Source organism: Rhinolophus ferrumequinum, chromosome 5 (genome assembly GCF_004115265.2).
Source record: "Rhinolophus ferrumequinum isolate MPI-CBG mRhiFer1 chromosome 5, mRhiFer1_v1.p, whole genome shotgun sequence".
Classification (NCBI taxonomy): domain Eukaryota; kingdom Metazoa; phylum Chordata; class Mammalia; order Chiroptera; family Rhinolophidae; genus Rhinolophus; species Rhinolophus ferrumequinum.
In genome coordinates this window covers 7,473,988-7,483,422 of record NC_046288.1, presented here as the reverse complement: position 1 = coordinate 7,483,422, position 9,435 = coordinate 7,473,988, and positions in this window count along the sequence as shown.

Sequence of the window (9,435 nt, the reverse complement as noted above, 5' to 3'; positions counted from 1 at the left end):
TATCACTTTGGGTAGTATGAATATTTTAATAATATTAATTATTTCAATCCATGAACCCAGGGTATCTTTTCATTATTTGTGTCTTCTTCCACTGCTTTCATCAATGTTTTATGGTTTTCAGTGTACAGATATTTCACCTCCTTGATTAAATTTACTCCTAAGTGTTTTATTAGTTTTGATGCTATTGTAAATGGAATTGTTTTCTTAATTTCTTTTTCGAATAGTTTGTTGTTAGTGTATAGAAACATTACTGATTTTTGTATGTTGATTTTGTACCCTGCAACTTGACTGAATTTGTTTAGTACTTCTAACATTTTTTGGTGGAGTCTTTAGGGTTTTTTACATACATCATGTCATTTGCAGTGTTTCAATATTTTTATACCCAGTAGGCTCATACTGGTGAATGCCAGCTCCATACTAGGCTTGCCCTTCAGGTTCTTAATACGACTTTTTATGAAAACATCCAAATTCTGCTGCACTGAACTGAACGGGGAGTAAGTTAGCTAAGGGAAACAAAGTGGCCTAGATGACGTTTATGGGTTTGAGAGAGGGTCAGGGAGGAGGAATGGTCAGAGCAGGCCAGCTGGAAAATCAGGGAAGAGTTAGGTTAGTTGTGGTAAAAATGTGGGCAGAAAGGAGACGTTGGAAAGAGTAAGTGGAAAAACACCTCCCCTTTCCCTCTTTTCAAGGGAGTGTGTAGAATCCTGGCATAAATAATTAACCTTGCACACTTCAAAAGTAAGGACAGTTAATCGTTTTACCTTTCTTCCACTACTCTGTGGAAGCTCATAGCAAATCACAAAGCAGATTTTCTGAAGTCAGGAAATCAATAAATAGCTGGTTGGTTCAGAACTAAGTTTGCTTTTTATACATTGAGGCTCAGTAGCTTTTTGTCATCTCGTGGGCACAGTCTCCGTATAACCTTCTTTCCCTTCCTCCACCAGGAGGTGATGATGTGACAGACAAGGAAAGCTGAAAGCCGATCAGGAAATAGAAAAATCAAAGAAAGGCCTGTCGAGTTTCCTTGAAGAATTGAGTGGCAAGCAGTACTTTCTATTGGAGAAGCTTTCACCCTCACAATGTAAACCTGAGAACCCTCCCACACTGGGCGGTGGAGGTGCTGGTGGTGGTGTGCCCGTGCACCTGTGTGGGTGCGCCCGTGCACCTGTGTGGGTGTGCCTGTGCACGTGTGGGTGTGCCTGTGCACGTGTGGGTGTGCACATGCACCTGTGCTGGTGCACACACGCAGGGGCATCTGCCCATATTTTGCTGATATATAAACAGAGGCATGTAGAAAATGTCACAGTTCCAGGATAACAGAATTATTGGAGGAGCCAGGAATAAAATCGAGTCCCTATAATTGTGAAGCAGGTATTTAGTGCTATAGTTACTCTGTATTTCTCTTCCTCTCACTCACATCCCCTCTGCTCCTCTTCCCTCATTCACAGAACCTGTGATCCAGAACAGGTCTGCAGTGGAGTTGGGAGTGGGGATAGTTATAATAGACAGTAGCAAAGTTATGGGGAAAATGATGTAAGGAGATTTACCTGGACTATGGCAGAGCTGAATATAATGTTTGTTGAACGAATGAGTGATGGATTGGATTGGAAATAGCTTGGAACTACTAGACTGGTGGATAATAATAGCGATGACATTGAGTACTCTATGTCCTATGCTTTCTGGGCATTTGCATGCATTATCTTAGTTAACTCTCATCATCCCCATTACACAGATGAAGAAACAAGTCTTACATGTAGTGGTGTGCTGGTAAATGTTTAACAACCAGCTTGGGGAAACAGGGAGATCCTAATCTGTAGCGTTTGCTAATTTCCATGGTGTCAAGTATCACCATGACCATTTTCAAGCTTCCATAATGATGTCACTGAACACAGAGTTGGGAAAAGATGCATAAAATTTGCTCTGTGTGCTGACTCGAGCCAGCTCTAGCACGGCTCTGCTTACAGTGGTTAAGGAACTTCCCCCAAACCACTTCCCTGCTCATTAATGGCAGAGCCAGGGCTCAAACCCGGTTCTCACCCACCGAAACAGTCCTCTTCCCCAGTGCATTTTAGCACCTCAGAGTTAAATCACCCAGTATGGAAAATGGATCCATGTGGGGTGGCGGTAGTGGCAAAGGAGAGGAAAGAATGGATGAGATTTTTCTTTCTTTTCTCTAAAAGACAAATGTTTTTCAACCCAGCAGTCTGAAAAGCAGAGTTCAAAGATCAGGGACCAATTACTATCCAGCTGCCGAAAGAGAACTGTGTTGTGACCTTAGCAGAAAGTTACATAAACTCTCTGTGGACGAGGGGCTTCTTGGGGACAATTAAGATATGGTACACACAGAGTTCATTTGGGAAGACTTGGAAGAACTTTCCTGTTTAACCCCTAGAATTCCATTCAAAGCTGTGGCAGGTGGAGCTCTAGAACAGCTTTTGAGGGGAGGGGATTAAAGAATCAGGTTTCTCTAGATATTACAAAGCCAAAGACAGTGAGATGGACGTGGTGTGGGGGTGATTTTCAAATTCTTCCACTATGCTTCTGTGTTCTCGGTCTAAGTTTCATTGTGTAGCAAAGGCTCCGGCTTGATCAGAGCTACTGGCACGTGGTGCTTTCTTCGATAAGCACCGAGCACCGTGAGGTGTGTTGGAAAGGGCTGTGGGCTGGATTTCAGTCCCTGACCTGCCAGTATGGGCTGGCTAAGCTTGAATGTGCTACTCTGAGCTTGTTTTTGTCATTTACAACACAAAAGGGGTGGACTTGATCAATTTTTAAAAACCTGTTCCAGCTCTAAAAGGCTACAATTCTGTGACATTTAAATATTTTCATTTCCTAAGTGTGATGCTTCACGAAGAAAGATTGATGAAGCAAACCGAACTTGGAAATAGAATAACAGAGACAATAAACATTTATGTGATGTGTATTAGTGTCACACACTGTTTTAAGTGCGTTACATATGCAAAATCATTTCATCCTTACAACAGTTACTTGAAATAGGGAATATTATGTGAGATGACGGATGCTAGCTAAACTTATTGTGGTAATCATTTTGCAATGTATATATATACATGTATATATGTATATATTATTAGACATATATATATATGTCTTATATATATATGTCTAATAATTATGCTTGTTTCTTAAACTTATACTGTTCCGTATGTCAATTATGTCTCGATAAAACTGGAAAAAAAAGAAGTAGATATTATTATCTTCATTTTGCAGATGAGGAAACTGAGGGACAAAGAGGTTATGTAAACGTATGGGATGATGCTATTCTTATCCCTCACATAGGTGAAGAAACTAAGGCCCATAGGTAGTGATGTGCTGCTAGCAGAGAATGGAAAGGGTCCAGGGCAGCTGGCAGCGGCCCCATGACTGGGCCCAGGAGCATGTGGCAAAGGTATCTGTGTGGCACATAAATTCGGGTAAGTACATCCCCTTCTAGATCATTGCAGGATTGTCTGGGTCTGAGCCACATCATCATGGCACAAAGAGCAGCTCTGGAAAGCTGACTTCCAGCCCCATCTCCTAACCTGCTGCACCATGAGTCTGCTGGGCTCTGGTGGCTGCAGGTCTGTGTGGGGGGTAGCATCTCAGGTGACCCTCCCCCTGCCCCCCAGAGGATTTGACTGTACCTACTGTCCCAGTTTTGTAGACTCTGGTGCTGCACCAAGAGAATTATATAAACCTATCTTTGATGACACCAATGGAGAATTATAATAAAAGGCGGTGTCCTAGTGTGGGCGCCAAGCCAGGGCAAGTACAGGACTCTGGTTAAAGCACTAAAAAAGGCGGAGAAAAGTGTGTCAGACTCAAGAGATGAAAGGCAAGAGTAGATACCACTGCGGACCTAGAAAGTCTGGGAATGCTTACCCAGTCTATTTCAAAATACACTTACAGGTGGGTTTCCTTTGACCAAGGAAAAAGCGTATAAATATTGGATTAAAGCAGCTGTCATCCAATGGTGAAAATGGTCAGAGAGCCAGTACTTGGTAGCCTTCTCTATTGAACTTTTATAAAATTGTTTTAAGTGAAGAAAAATTTAGATTGAAAGTCAGGAATAGTAAACATTTTTCTCCTAATTTAAAAATTTTCTAGAACATGGGGATGCTTCCCAAGAAATTACATAAAATCATTTTTTTTAAAGGAGATTAAATGCATTTTTCTTTAGTCATTTCTGAAAAGTGAACAGCCTGGGACTTTTCTACCATCACTAATATACGTGTACTTACTGATGATATATGAGTAAGTATGTAAGTATGTTGAAAAGCACTGTTTCTGGTTTATCTGGAGTTTAAATGTGTTTTGTTCAATCAACAGATTTTTATTGAGCACCTATTCTGTGCCAAGTATTGTCCCCGGGGATGCTCTAGTAACTGAGACAAATAAGATGTTTGTCCATATTGGGAAGACAGACAAAACACTAGGACACATTTAACGAGAAATAGTTTTGTAGATAATTTTAGGAGGTATGAAGACAAAACCGAAATGTGATAAAGAATGCTTTGGGTGGGGTGTGCTACTTTAGACAGAATAAGATGGGAAGATAAGATTTGAGCTGAGATCTTTATTATAATAAGAAACCATGGTGAGAACTACGGGAGGCCCATTCCCTGCAGAGGAAAAAGTTAAAGGCTCTGAAGTGGGGCCATGACTGTTATGTTCTGGGAGCTGAGAGATGCTAGTGTGGCTGCAGTGGTGAAATCAGCAGAATAGCAGTGGAGAGGTTGGCGAGAAGGTGAGTGGCGTAGGTGACACGGGGTGCTGTGGGCCAAGGAGGGAGCTGATTTGGAAGGTTTTCTACAGGACAGTGACATGATCTAGCTGCCTGGTGGAAACTGCATATCCCAGCTATGTCTTCATGGAGGATGACAAAAGAGCAATCTATATATTCACTTCTGGGTCAGGATTCACATTTTTTAAAAAAACATGTCATGTTTTGTTTAATGGTAATCTTATTTATTAGCGTTTAACATTATTAGCATTTCCTCCAGTGTGTGGAGTGTTGCTTACATATGGCCGTTCATAGCATTATGTGCATAATATCTTAAGACACAATTTCTACATGCTTCCATCGGTAGGTTTAGGTTGTCTGAAGGGGGCCTTTATCACTAGATGTAAATCGAATCTTGTTCCTGCATTTGTAAATTGATTTTCCCTCTACTGACCCACATAGGGCCCATTATATTTTAGCGCTGTTGGATTCAATTTAACATCTATTATTTAGGTGTGTGGTCTAAATGATACATTGACATTCCTTCTGCATCCGTCCATAGATTGCTTTATAAAGTGGACAGAAGTCTCGCCACCGCCCTCTCATTCCCTCCCCCTTGCCTCCAGCCCTCCCTTCCCAAACGTGGAATTGATTTCTCTGGACAGCTTGTGTTGTACTTCTGGTGTTGGAAGCTTGTCTTTGTGAGACTTTCTCTCTGGATTCGAAGCGCTCTGAGGGCGGCACTGTGTGGGTCCAGCCTCACACCAGTGCTCCCCCACACCCCGCACCCCCTCTTCACCCCGCGGCTTGCACGGCATTTTGCCCATTAGAAGCGGTCGTTTGAATTGCGTGGTAAATACAAGAGTGTCTCTGTGCATATGTGTGTACAGTTTAGCTGGCCAAAGTGGTGGTTGTGGCATTTTAAAATGTGCCACCGACTTAACTGGAAGTCCTCCATTCCAGGCTGCCGAGTCAGCCCCAGGAAAGGACGATGCATTTTGAAGCCGTGAGCTTGTGGCCGGGGTGGAGTTGGTGTGAGAGGCAGAACTCACAGAATGGAAGGCTCCCGGGGGACCTCTCTTTTTTACAACGGCAAGTTTTTATGTCATCCATTCTCCCTACAAGTAGCTCTTTGCTTCTGTGCAAGAAAACCCATTTGCAGCCATTTGGTTTTGTCACTGTTTATTTTGTTATTTCCTTGGCAACTGCAGGCAGGACTTGATGTGCTGGGTGTTCTCCCCCTTGGATTGGGGTGTGAGTGAATTTCCATGTTTACTGCTTTGTAAATCATTGCCTAAGCTTTGAGGGAGGCACTTTTGTAAGCATGGATGGCATGTGCTTAATGCCTAACGCAGAACCGACCAGAGAGCTAATCACTTCTTTGCTGCAGCAAATGCAGCTCAGCAATAGTTGCTATCCTCCGCCCTTGCTGAACTATGCAGGCCCTTTCAGTACCTCGCATGGAAGATTCTTCAGTTCATTTTAGTATTTGAACATTACAGTACGGGTGCCATGTAAAATACAGGTCACCCAGTTGACTCTGAATTTCAGATAACAATGAATTTTATTTTAGTATAAATAAATCCCCCAAACTGCATGAGACATACTTAAATATTAAGAAAGTATTTGTTGTTTACCTGAAAGGCAAACTCAACTGGGCTTGCTTTATTTTTATTGCTAAGTCTGGCAGCCCTACTTAAATCACAGTCCCAGCGAGCACTGCTGGTTGGTATTCTCCCTCAGTAAACCGGGAGACGTTGAGTGGAGCACGTCTGTTTTCTTCAAGGTCTTGTGCTACGCCGTTTCCTACGATGGGGAGCGGGCATGCAGCCTGCAGTCGGCAGGTGGGGTGGGAGGAGCAGAAAGATGCTCTTAAAGCAGACAAGCTGCCGCCAGCTGGGTCGCTGAGTGGGGCTGTCTGTAGCAGGAACAACTCCAGAACACACATTCCGGTGGCTGAAATTAAAAAAAGGGGAGGGGGTGGGGGAACTGAGGACCATTTTAGCTGTTACCATTCCTGTGGCTGTAGAGGTTCCCTGTGCACCCAGGTAACCTGAGGGGACTGGCATTGTGGGGATCCGGAGAGGGAGAAGCAACACAGTTCCCTCGGATCTGGAGGGAGCTACAGAAAGATGGCAGGAAGGTGAAGTTCAGGCTGGACGGTGGAACACACAGGATTACATCCAGCCATGGGGTCCTACCCCTGTCCCTGTGAGTGGAGCTCTGAACATGCCAGGCACGGTGTTTGCTGCAGCAGGCAGCTGGTTTTCCTGGGAAGGAGGGTCTGGAAGATGCTGTGATGTCCTGGAAAGAATGTTTTCTAAATCTCCTGGGTGGCATGGCCTCCCAGGCAAGGCAGCCAACCAGAGGGGAGGCAAACAGCGGGAGTGGTAGAGAAAAGATAAGGATCTTCTTCACTGATGGGGCTATCCAAAGTGAATTCTGGTTGGAAACAAGAACGAGCTGGGTGACCTTGGGCACATGAAGTTATTAAACTGTGCTTCAGTTGCCTCATTGACAGAGTAAGGTTGGAATAAATGGTGGATTCTTCCAGATCGTGTCTCATTATTCTCCGGGGAACCGCTCCCAGTTGCAACAATGCTTCCCTGAAGTCACTCTAGTTGTCTATATCATCTATAAGGAAGGAAAGAATGACAAGTTTGAGAAAAAAAAATAAAAAAGGAGGGGAAGCAAATTTGTTATTCCCTTATTCCCTGCATAATTATTAGTAATATTTTTCATCAGAAGACAAGAGGTTCCAAGCCCAAGCCCTGGGAAACACGGGTATTTAAGAAGTGAACATAGAAAGAGGAGGTAGAAAAGAAGCCTGAGAAAGAATGACCAGAGAAGCAGAAGAAGAATCAGAAGAAAGTATGTGCCGGATATTCTCCATTTGCCCCTCCAAAACGACTTTGTACCCTTCTGCATCCTGCTCAGTGGCCTGGAAGGCAGACCTCTGTGCACTTATCCACTGGCTCCCAGCGTTCGGCCACGGGGAGGTGCTGTCAGGAGATTGGAGGGTGGGAAGAGAGAGCTGATTGTTCTCTGGGCTTTCTCTGCTGGACTGTGGATTGTTCGTGGCTACAAAAGGCGACACTCCCTGCTGTGCACCCACAGCTGCAATTCCTTTGGTCTCTCCAGGCCTAAGGGTGGAAAAGGCTTTCTTGTTGTTAGCCCTTCGGTCCTTCACCTTCCCTTGCCAATTTCTCTTCATCCTGTCCAGATCTTTCCAAATGGTTCCTTCATTCAGCTCTCTCCAGTCACACGTGTTCCTTGCCATCGGTGTCCTGCTGGGATCTTCACCTTTACAGTCATGTCCCAAAAACACAGAAACAGAGTGTCAAGGTGGGAGTGCTCTACGGTGTCACATCCTGCAGAGGTGATGCTTGAAGTCCATGGTACATGGCAAATAGAGGTTGTTGGTGAATTCCGTTAGCACAGGTTAAAGGAATGGAGAGTATGACCTCAGTGCCCTGAAGAGTCAGCGGGGAGTCACTGACCATTCCTATGAGAAGCTATGGAAGGGAGAAGAAGGGAGTATTTTGAGGGAGCTGCAAGGTGCTGTTTTCTTTCCTTCTAAGGTTGAAGGGACTTGAGCATGCTGTTGGTTTGTGGGAAGGAGCCATTGCATAGGGAAGGCTTGGAAATGCAGGACTAGGAAACAGGAGTGGATCCATACTCAGGACTGCTGTAGACAGGAGGGATTAACCTTGACCGCAGAAGGCTGACTTCTTAGACTGGAGGAAAGGCGTGACTGTAGCTGTGGATAGGAAAATGTTAGCTGCTATGGGCGAGGGGAGTGAGGGAGTTTCTTCCTCATAGCCTAAATTTTCGCAGAGGAAGTTCAGGGACAGGGACATTTCAAAATGGTAATTGTGAATGGGGACGGGGGGATTGATCAGGAACCAGTGAAGGCCTCAGAAGTTTGCGAAAATAAATGAATAAATGATTGATGCAAATGATCAAATGATCAAATGATGCAAATGATCAAAGCTAGAATAGACAATGCGTGGCAAAGTGATAATGTCATGAGGTGAAGTTGGAAAGGTGGGATGTGTCTAGATTATGGAATTTAGTCTTTATATAGGCAATGGCGGAGCTATCAAAGGTTTCTGAGTAGAGGAAGGATGAATAGGATATAAGATCAGTTGGGGGAGAATCAGGGCAAGGAGAAGTCCACAAAGGGGAAAAAGAGGCCTTAACTCGGTGATAGATAAGGAATATACCTTATTTGAGGGCTAAGAGCAGAGATTACAAAGTTAAGAGTTACTGAGGAGCTAGATCCTGTAAGATTAGTGGTGATGCCAACAGTTGAATTGGGGGATCTTTAGGACCCTTTCCCAAACTCAATCACCTTCCATCATAATCTACCCTAAATATACACTCTAAGTAAAAACACGCTGCTTTCTATGCAAACACTGGTCTGACATCAATTGTCCAGCACCCATCCAGATTGCCCTACTAGAGATATACAGGACCTTCCATTGCATGGCGCTTACAAGCCAGTCGGATATAAGAAATAAATGAAAAGGAGTCAGAAATTAATCAAAAATTTTAACTGGCTTTACTGGGTGGATGTCATGATACTATTTACCAAGAAAGAGAATATAGGAGGTCTTGTCTGTGAACGAAAATGATGAATTTCAGGTCCTCGTACGATCTACCGTATTTCCCCGAAAATAAGACCAGGACCAGGTCTTATATTAATTTTTGCT